Below are 10,805 nucleotides of genomic sequence, written 5' to 3' on the forward strand. Positions count from 1 at the left end.
ATGCAAATGAAAATGTAAGTACAGTGGAAGCTTTTTCATCTAGCACTTTTAACAGGCACCTTGAGCTCTAGTAACTGGCAACTGGCACGGCCATTACTAGAAGCATTCAGAATGATGGTGTGGGGTGCATTTAAAGGCCCTAAACAGAAACCCCTTACACCTGAAAAGCTACATTAAACATTGCCACCAAAAACACCCGTGCTTTGCTTTACCTGTCACATGAGGGGAATACATTTGAGCACTGCAACCCAAAGCTCTGCATTTGCTTTTATTTTTGCCTGAATGACAAGAAGTTATGCACTGCATCCAAAAACAACCCTATGTTGCATTCATTTTTGCCTGAATGACAAGAAATTATGCACTACATCCAAAACGGCATTGTTTTACTTTTAATTCACATGAGGCGCAAGAAGTTCCACATTACAACTAAAAACAGATTTTGCTTTCCATTTCACTTGAACAGCAGCCCTCACTATAATGGAACAACAGCAAATGTAAACTCACTGAAAATCCTGTGACCTAAAAGGCAGCATTTGAAAAATTAGATGCAAAAACAGCTTGCACACGTGTGAAAAAGAAAAAGATGACTTTAAAAAGATACAGTGAATAGGTAGCACTACTTCAGGGAAATATGCTGTTGGGGGGTTCACTAAAGCCATGTCCATTATGTCTCCACCCACAAGACTTCCCTTTGAAGGGGCACACAATACCGGAAAAACCAGTTTGGGCTAAGGCAGGAAAACTTCACAATTAAAGGTCCTGCTTCCCACTGGAAGTCTCACCTACCAGTGAACCATTCCACGTTAAAATGTGATGTTACTGAGGGCGTCAAAATTCCCTGCTCTGACATACTTCACGGTAGAGGGGCTCAGGGAGAACAAAGAAAGCAAAGTGTGGATGGAGCATGACTAGGAGGGGTGAGCCCTTCCTACTACATTGAACAAACTGACAACTTCAAAGGGGGTCATAAAAGTCTTTGTTCACTGGCAGAGCCAGGGTAAGATAATTGGCTATGGGGATGAAGTGCCCTTCCCACAGGTGGTGAGATTTGTGTACATTGGATGTTCCTGTCCTCTCTAATTTCGTACTGCAATCACTTTTAAGCAGTTTGCGATTTCTACCTTCCCAAGGTCCCCATGCATCGGAAATAAATCCTAATCAAGAGGTGAAGAAACAACCATTGACTATGACTGGTTATATGGTAGCCTCTTTATTATTTAGTGGCTAGTCTTGTGAGTTTTTTTCTTCTTTTCTTTAAAAAATATTAGGTGTTCAGATAAAACAAGACAACACAGAGGAGCACCGTGCTATTAACGTAACATAGCTAGGTCAAAGACAACAACTGTGTGTATAGGCAAAGGTAAATGTCAACAATGCAAAAAAGAGGTGCAATTCTTCTCTGGTCTGTACAAACAATATGCAATGGCTTCTTGTAATTGTTATAATTGAACTAGAGGTGTACACAATATTCCTTCATCAAGGTCACAATCTCATTGTCTTAAAATACTGTTTTTCTTTCTAATACATCCAAACAGACCAGTAGAGTTAGAAAAACACAAAGTCCTTTTAGATGTGAGGCACATATATTAAGCCCTAACTATGTTGCTGTGGTTAGGGGCAATTATATTGGTCTATGTAGTAAAGGTTAGAAGGAGTGGTCAGCTGTGGCTGATCCCCGACCAAGAGAGACTGGTCCGACGTCTGTTAAACTGTGAGGAAGATTCAGTGTGGTCCTTAGATGTGGTATTAAGTCATTTTCCCACAAGGATCACTGACGTTTCGATTGTTCTAATTCACAATCTTCTTCTGGGGCCTTATATATTCAGGTCTCCCTGTCCTGGAAGCTGGGTGGAAGCTCCTGTGCTTCCAGAGAACTGTAGGGGTGATTAGGCATAGGCTGTGTGGAGAGGTCACAGTCTGTGCAGGCTGCTACAAACATCCATGTGGTAGCCTAAGTGTGTGGGTCGATTTTGATTATGCGGCCCTGTGTGTAGCTTCATGCGGGTGAGGCTGGGGTGGCTGCGCCGTGCGTGGTCAATCTGGCGAGGTCCTGTTTTCGCAGTAATTAAAATGAGGATTCGTTTCATTTTATGATATTTGTTAATGTCATTTTCAGGCGGTTCCTAAGAGACAAAGTGCATTTTTCTAGGACTTTGTGGACTGTAATGGCCAGTTAGAACAGATTTCTGGCTGATCTAAAAAGGGGACAAATATGACAGTTGGTGGAAAGATGGAGATTAGAAATTATGAACATGCTTGAACTTTTGCAGAGTTATAATTGTTATACATTGTGTGAAAAGGACAAAAATGTGCCACCGGGCCATGCTGTAACATAAAGAGTTGGCGATTGGACTACCTAATTCCCTGTGACCCACTATAACTGAATATCTGTTTCACATGGCCGGGGCTAGTATAAGTATGAAGTTATGATACATAACTAGTTATTGCCGAAAAGTTGAGCTGAGAACAAAGCAGTGTAATAAATGCAAACAGACAGATGGTGCTCTCTTCCCTGGAACCAATCAGGCCAGGCGGCGGAGAGAGGAATGGTAAACCGTCCTATCCGACTTGTAGGGGTAATTACAGAGATCCCCCCTTCTAGATTGTAAAGTGAGTGATGTAGTTTGTGCTATGTGAGGGGGACTGTACTAGGTGAGAGGACACACAAACAAATCAGGGGAGACAGGAGAAGGAGGACGGAGAGAAGGCAACTGAATCCCAAACCAAGGCAGAGTACAGTGACCAGACCCCTTGCCCTAGCTGTCCAGAGTGTCCTGAGATCCAGTTGGCCTTTCCAGAATCCCAAATCAAGGCAGAGTGCCGTGACCAGACCCTTGCCCTAGCTGTCCAGAGTGTCCTGAGATCCAGCTTGCTTTCCAGAATCACAACCCAAGGCTTACTTTGTAAGTAACAAATAATCCCAGCCTTACATTGCATAAGCCCTTCCTTTCTGTAGCATTGCATGCAATATTTCCCCCATTGAAATCCTCATTGAAAGACCCAAATTGACAAATAACCCCAGCCCTACATTGCATAAGCCCTTCCTTTTTGTAACATTGCATGCAATATTCCCCCATTGATATCCTCATTGAAAGACCCAAATTGTCAGTGTAATGCATTCATCTTCCCATAGAAGAATTTGTTGTTAGCCTGTGTATGTTAGCATATCTCCCTTTGGTAAACCTCTTCGTTGTCTGCATAGATCCTTAGTATTTTTCTTAAGTAAATCCATTAACAGAATTGTTGCCATTCGAAATCAAGTGTCAAGTGTTTTTATTTAATTATTATAGTCATTAAAGTATTGCCTCAAAAGAATTAGTCTCCTTGTCACTGAAAACGGAATTTGTCCGTGTATTGTGTTCATTACCCCACAAATTGCTATTTGCAGCTGTCCTATTAAAACCCCAAACCGTAGTCCCATTGTGAGCAATCCCTTTTGCCTACAAGTCTATCTCTTATGTGCCTGCCTCCCTCCGTGTCACTGAAAAACGATTTTCCCATTATAAGCAAAACCCCTTGCCTGAGCTGTCTGTCATTGTAAATCCCGTATAAAACAAATTTCCAATTGCCACTCTATTTTCCCTTTTGCATTTGATTTCTCCCAAAACTGATTTTTCCATTTCATTTCTACTTTGCCCAGCTGTGCTAACTAGTATCCCTTAAGCTTCCCTATCTCCTCAAGTGCAAGCAATATGAATTCCCTTTCTTTCTGTCCCGTGGTAGTTGTGAGTAATAATCAAAATCCCATTCTGCCATTTTGCTCTAAAAACAGGTTTTCACTTTCTTTGCTGGCTTCCTATCTTGGGGTGGTGGGCTTTACCCCAAATCCGATTTTCTCTCACTATTCCTACTCGTTGCCATTGCCTTCCCTCCAAAGGAATCAAGTTCTGCTGATGTTCGGGGTTGAGTGTTGTATGGGGGAGTGCTAAACCGTTGGTGTTATCTCTTTATAAAATTGTTCTTTTTCTGTGTTGCCATTAAAGAATTGTGTGAATCATCATTGGAGATATTAACCTAATTGTTCTGTACATATCATTGCATTAGTGTTGCCACAACATTGGTGGCTGTGAAATTGTTTGATTTTCTTTTTTCATTAAATAATACATTAATAAATATCTAATTGATATACACCGGCCCGAATCCTAGTCCATTGTGACACAAGGTGTTTGTGAAGGTTCAGTGCGAGACGGGTTGCAGGCCTACGCATAAAGAATCCCTAGCATATTAAAGATAAAAGGCATTTTTATTGTGCGTCGCATTCATTGTCGGGGAAGAAGTCCCTGGCTGGAGTGTGCCAGGTAATAAAACCGTGACAATGGAAAACAAAGTCTAAAAACCCTGATTATAGAGCATTTCACATGGCGGAGTGCCAGTAAATAGTGCAAGAGTCCAGAATGCTTTCATATGCAGCTGTTTTACTCTGATTCCTAGCACTCTGCCATCGTGAATACTGGCATTCTGTTAGGTGCCACATTTCGTTCTCCAGCAGCATTGACTCCTCAAGGTTGCTAGATAACAAAACATTTACAGTAGTATGCTGGGATTTTCCCAATTGATGTGTGCTCTTACAGCCTCCGGGAATGTGCTCATAATCGAGAAAACAGCAAAAATAAATAAATAAATAACCTAATTAACTAATGTAATGGAAGGTACTGCGAGAAGAGCAAATAAGCAAACTGCATTTTACATTTAAAGTGAGGCTTAGGCAGTGGCCAGCAAATATCCAAAATATCTGGGATGGCTCTAGTCCTAACATTACTTGGAATCTGGGAAGTGTAATCCATTCTAGATCAACTACCAAGTACTCTGCACAGCTTGACCAATCCAAAGTAAGAGTGCATCTTTCCAAGACTAACCTGCCAAAATGTTTTGAAGATCCCGTGAAATGCTTTGTGGACAAACATTATGAAGGAAGCAGTGTTGCTGCTTATTACGAAATTAAACATGCGTATAATTGTAGTTGACCAATTTTGGGGGCCTTGCTACAGGTTTACTGCAGACCCTGTTTCAGTCAGTGACTTTCACCTATCTCTGCCTCCCCCTTCTCACGACCTCTTATCCAAACGTTTCATTGGCTCTTTTTGACTCGGCCCTCAAGTCCTTTCCTATTGCTGCATGTTGTTCACTCTGCCAATCAGATCTTCCAGATCCCCTCTTACTGGGGGTCATTACGATCCAGGCGTTAACCATGGCACTATTAGCGCCATGCTTGACGCCGGAATCTGCCATGGTGAATGGTGGAATTACCGCCCCATTCGAAGGTTGGCGGGGCGGTAATTCCCCATTCACCATTGGCCCTTCCCCATTCCCATTTTTGCCCCATAGGGCTCAATAGGAATGGGGAAGGCAAATTGCGGTACTGTAATTACCTCCAAGGTCCCTTTGCAGGTAACTTCCAGAACGGTTGGTGAAACCAGCTGTTATGGTAGGGACCCACAAAGGGACATCGTAATTGGGCGATAAGGGATTACCGGTACCGGTATCCTTACTGGTACCGGTAATCCCTTACCGCCCGGGTCGTAATGAGGCCCGCTGTTTCTCCATTCCATCCCTTCCCAACTCTTTCTCCTCTTGCTGCTTTCTTCTCTATCCCCCCTCTAGCCTTCCTTCTGCTCTGCATTTGCTTCTTCTTGTTTACTTTCCCCTCAGTCTGACCATCCTGCCTCTGTCTCAGTGGCAGCAGCGGTTTTTGGTGCTGGGGGCTGATGGATGGCTCCTGAGAGGGTATTAGCATTGTGAATGATTCAAGGTCAGTGGCAGTCCGTGAATATCTTTATTGGAAGGGAAATAACATCTGACACAAATCATTAAGAGCAACAGAGCTCAGTGAGGGAGCCGTATGCAATGTAGGGTATTTTGGGGAGATCTCCCACTGAGATCCTGGTGTATTTTGCAACACAGTTTTTGGGAAAAGTTGGGTAAAAAGCTACACATGGTTATCTATGGTATCAAAGGAAAGCATCCAGTAGATGCCATGTCATCACAAATATACTGTAGTATTTTTAATTTTCATGATGCCTGTGACGACAATGTATGTCAGTATTGCCACTGTAAATCAGTTTAATGAAGCAGTGCCCATCATACATGCCAACATTCTCACTATAAAAATATTGATGTTGTACACATTATCTATGCATGTATGTTCATTGTACATGAAATGCATGAAGCTGTTGCCACAATCTATGCCAGTATGGTCATAGTATACCAGTTTCTTGAGGCTGCATATTCGATCTGTGCCAGTATGGTCACTGTAAATCACATTCATGAAGCTGTCCATACCATCTATACGAGGATGGTATTGGTAAATCACTTTCATGAAGCTGTATCCACATCTTTGCGATTTGCGAGCACGGTCACTTCAAACCATTTTCATGAAGCGGTGCCCACAAATTATTCCAGAAATACCATTATAGCACTTGGATGATGTTGCACATGTAAAATAAACCAGCATTGCCACTATAAATAGCATTCATAATGCAGTCATTACTTCCAAACACATGCACACATTCATACATGATACCCCATTACAGACTCACTTGCTAGCATGCAAAATCTTGCATAGATGCATATCCGTAAATTCAAACATGCAGACGTACAAACACTTGTCTTTATGCCGATCATTTGGTCACCTCCCAACCTGGGTGGAGACCTGTTAGAGCTCTGGAACAAGTTAGGCACTCTGACAGGCTCCAGCTTGGTTGTCTAGCAACCAGTAGGCAGCAGTATGTGACATCGGAATGCCGTAGGGCTGCTGCTGTGCTACTTTCATGCCTCCAAGTCTTTTTCTGGAGGCAGTGTTTTGCCGCCAGACCAGCAGCAGGCAGGTGGATGCATGCACTAGACGTGGAGTAGGAGCTCAAGGGATTGACTTTGTCTCGTAGGAAACTTTCTGATAAAGCACGTGTTTCCATAGCACACCTGACAGGTTAAAACAATTGGTGTAAGTTTTACACAGAAAGCTTCATTTTGCTCTGTTTGTTCACTCATGATTGACGTAAAATCAGGTTGTCAAGCTGCCGAAACATTCTGGAAAGCTAAGATTGTCAGGGCATGATTTTATTGGTCCTGAACCCTGGGCACCCCTTCAAATCACCCCTTTTCTGCCACAAAACCATCAAAGCAATGGGTTGTGGCGCCCATAAATACAAGCTGAGCTTGCAGGGTAGTGTACAGATCATCCCTGCACTAAGAAATCACTCTAGGACATACGTACGGGAGTTCCTGAGGTATTGTACTTGCATATGTGACAGAAACGTGTGTCTATAGAGCGGCATATATGTGCTGGAACCACAGACGTCTCCCTGAAAATCATGTACATCCCATATGATATGATTGTTATTTAAAACGCGCTTAATACCCATAGGTTTCTAAGCACGGACCCGGGGAACTTTTGCTGCTTTTTGCCGTTTTTCTTTCAAGGGGAGCATATGCGTGCCATATATGTGCTAGAAACATTGACTATATATAAGATATTTGTACAAATATGGCAATTGATTAAATATGCATTAGACACTAGATATAACATATAACTCCTATATGTGTATGGCCTTTTTTAAGGTAGCACATTACAGCATTTTCAGCTCGCATGTTCTATAAAAGAATAATGTGTGTTGGGCCCAATAATAGGCGAGCACGCGCTTATGGCCCATTACTCCATTTGAATTCCACGGATTGTAATTGCAGCTTGACAATCGGCCCTCAGATGGGCCCCAGAGCACAGAAAAGGGCAATCCCTTGGTCCCTCCACACAGTGCAGAGCCTTGACCACAATCAGAGCCACAGTCGGCCGAACCTCACATGAAAAAGCATTGGCTTGCATCTAATCCAGTCCGCTCTGCGGTCGATGATAGTGGCACCTCTTCTTTTCTGGTGCTGCTGATAGTCGTGGTAAGAGCTAGCAGACATATGTCATACTGGCAGCTCGGTGCCAAATGAACAACGTGTCAAAGGTCAAAATGCAACTGTACTCTCGGGTGATGGGGACAGCCTGGTGCAGGTTATAGAGGCCTTGGCTTGCTGATGCTGGAATGCTCACCTCTATTCACACTCACGCAGGCATTGAGTAAACATTGGCATGGACACCACTGGATGTTGGTCAGGTCAAGTTGGGTCACCTGGGGGCAAGGAAGGCCACTAGGTTAAACACACGTGAACAGTTCCAACTAGTGCCTGGCGAGAGGAAAGGGTGCCATGGTCTATACACGATGAAGTAGTGGTTTTTAATAAAAAGCTCATGGTCCGATTCATGGAAAAGGGTGCCTTTATCCCGCAAGGGGCCCACGCCAAGAACAAAACTCTGCAAGCCTGCATGCAGAATGAAAAATGCACGCTGAACATATTCACAGAATTGTTTGCGCAATGTGACTGTATATGCAAGTCATGGATGGAACGCCCCCAACACATTCCCATGCAAAACTATAACAGGCACATTGACCTATCTTTGTGGGCTCACCGGGTGCGAACACAATGCATCCTGTGAATAGTGCGTGGGGTCCCCCACAACCAAGCCAGCACCTTTGCAACACTGCATGGTGTACCCTGTAACTGTAACCGCCTGTACCTGTTGTCATACTTCAGTCAATCTACCTGCAAACCCCTGTAAACTGGCCCAGCACCCACTACGTTGCATACGTGCATCCCTATGACCGATCGGATCATAGTATGCGTGCACACATCACTAAATTCCGAAATTCAAACCCAACTCCGTTCTCTGATTTCTATGCACGTATTTTTAAGCATGCCTTCGGGTGGAGAGAATGAGGGATTTGCGTGGGCATTTAACAGGTGAGAGGTTGCATGGTCACTTCCATGAATATGCTTTGTCGTGCGCATTTGTGGGCATGCTATAAACTGCTTGGGAACCATCCCTCATAACGCCCAACTTTTCCCTTGTCTTTATTTAGCACAACAGCACTTCCCAATTGAATTCCGTGCCGTGTGTCAAAAGAGACATTTTCTTTTGTAGTTAACATGTCCTTATTGAAGCAAAATAGCACTTTCATATATAAAAATTCCAGGTAGCCGTGTGCCAAAAGTACCTTCTTCTCATGTATCTGCACTCAAAAGTCATTAATATGCGTTAATTGTAACAAGCATCACTTCACATTTAAAACCTGACAACCGTGTGACAAAAATACCTCCTTCTTTAACGCCGTGCTTGAAAACTTTTTAACGAGCTCTTGTTTTGAGGAACGAGCACTTCAGAGCATTTAGCCCAACCTCTTTTTGGCGTCAGCCGTACAAGCTGACAGGACGCTCAGCTTCCTCGTTACGCCACCTCGCTGCCTCAGGCCGCGCCTCCGGTCGTTCACAGTCAATCCTTGTTACAATTTCCAGTAGGAGCCTGCATGCGGCGAATCACCCACCCTCTTTCCAAATGTGCCCCAAAGAGAGCAGGCAAGTTTATGATACGTCCTACCTAGCTCCCTGTTATGTTTTAGTAAAAACAATAAGTTCGATCATAATGGGCCTCCATTTTCGCACTCTGGGATTTTGAATCCGCTGTTTTCATGTGCGCAGTGATCACATAGCCCCTTTACAAGCGATGAGGTTGATAGTGATTTGTTCTTCAGGGTGAGGGTGGTAGGAAGACGGCTTCACAAGTCCAGAACTGGGGCTCATGAACTGTCACTCAATAAGACCAATCCTATCTGTAAAGTGGAAAAGGGGCAGAAGGTTGGGAAGGTTGGGGCCAGGGGGTTACTTCTTGTTGTAGGGGTGGGGGCCGCCTGAGGCCCGTGCCAGCACTCACACGCAGTCACACACGCATACTGTATAGAGCACACGGGATGCGTGCTGATTGCTCAGGTCCCTGGCCGCGACTGCCGGGTGGGAACGTCTTTATTAACAGCGCGCATGCGCGAGCCTCGTTGTGGGCTGTGCATGCGCAACACCGCCGATTCACTACGCAACATCCCTCCTTTTTCCCCAAACAAGAAACAGTTATAACATGTGCACACAACAATAACAGTTCAACCGTTCACAAACAGTCCTCCACCTGTTACGAGGCAGTGTCCATGATAAAGTTTTGGAACCTCTGCGGCGGTTTGTGCCCCGCCCGGCTTGGGTACCTTCTGGACTCCTCTGGAGGCATCTCTGGTGTCCATAGAGCCTCTGGCGGTCCATCGTCCCTTGGTGGAGATACTGCCCCGGGCCTGGGTCCGGGCACGTCATGCATTGCGGGGGTAGGCGCTGCCATGATCCGCTTGAAGAACGACACATTCCTGGTGACCGTGCCTCTGGCATTGGCTGCTGTGATAATGGACCCCTTGACGTGGGTCACTCCCAGTGGCTGCGCTTCGTACGGTAGTGACAGCTTTCCCTCCGGCCTGCGGTTCCTCACCAGCACTGTGTCCCCCACTGCAATCGCCTTCTCTAGCAGGTTCCACCTGGTGCTTCCCCGCTCATTCTGGGCAGTGTCCTTCGACTTCGGGCAGCAGTCCCCCGGGAGCTCATTTGAAAAGGGCCTCAGCAGGCGCGACCCCGGTAGACTGATGCAGGGTTGTGCGGTATTCGCGCAGAAATTCAAAGAGGTTGTGGCGGAGCTCCTCCCCTCCATTCAGCGATATTCGGAAGATTTTATTCAGCGTCCGCATGAAGCGTTCCACCTCCCCATTTGCTCTGGGCCAGAGTGGGGTGACCTTTCGATGCTTGATCCCCCTTTCCTCACAGTACTGGGCGAACTGCTGCCCCTGGAACGGTGCGCCGTTGTCCGAACAGATCTCGACAGGGAACCCATGGGTGGCAAACATCTTCTCCAGGGCCAGAATGGTGTGGTTGCTGGCCGTGGATTCCACCAGCTCCAC

This window comes from Ambystoma mexicanum, chromosome 8 (genome assembly GCF_040938575.1).
Source record: "Ambystoma mexicanum isolate Mex_15411 chromosome 8, UKY_AmexF1_1, whole genome shotgun sequence".
NCBI classification, from domain to species: Eukaryota; Metazoa; Chordata; class Amphibia; order Caudata; family Ambystomatidae; genus Ambystoma; species Ambystoma mexicanum.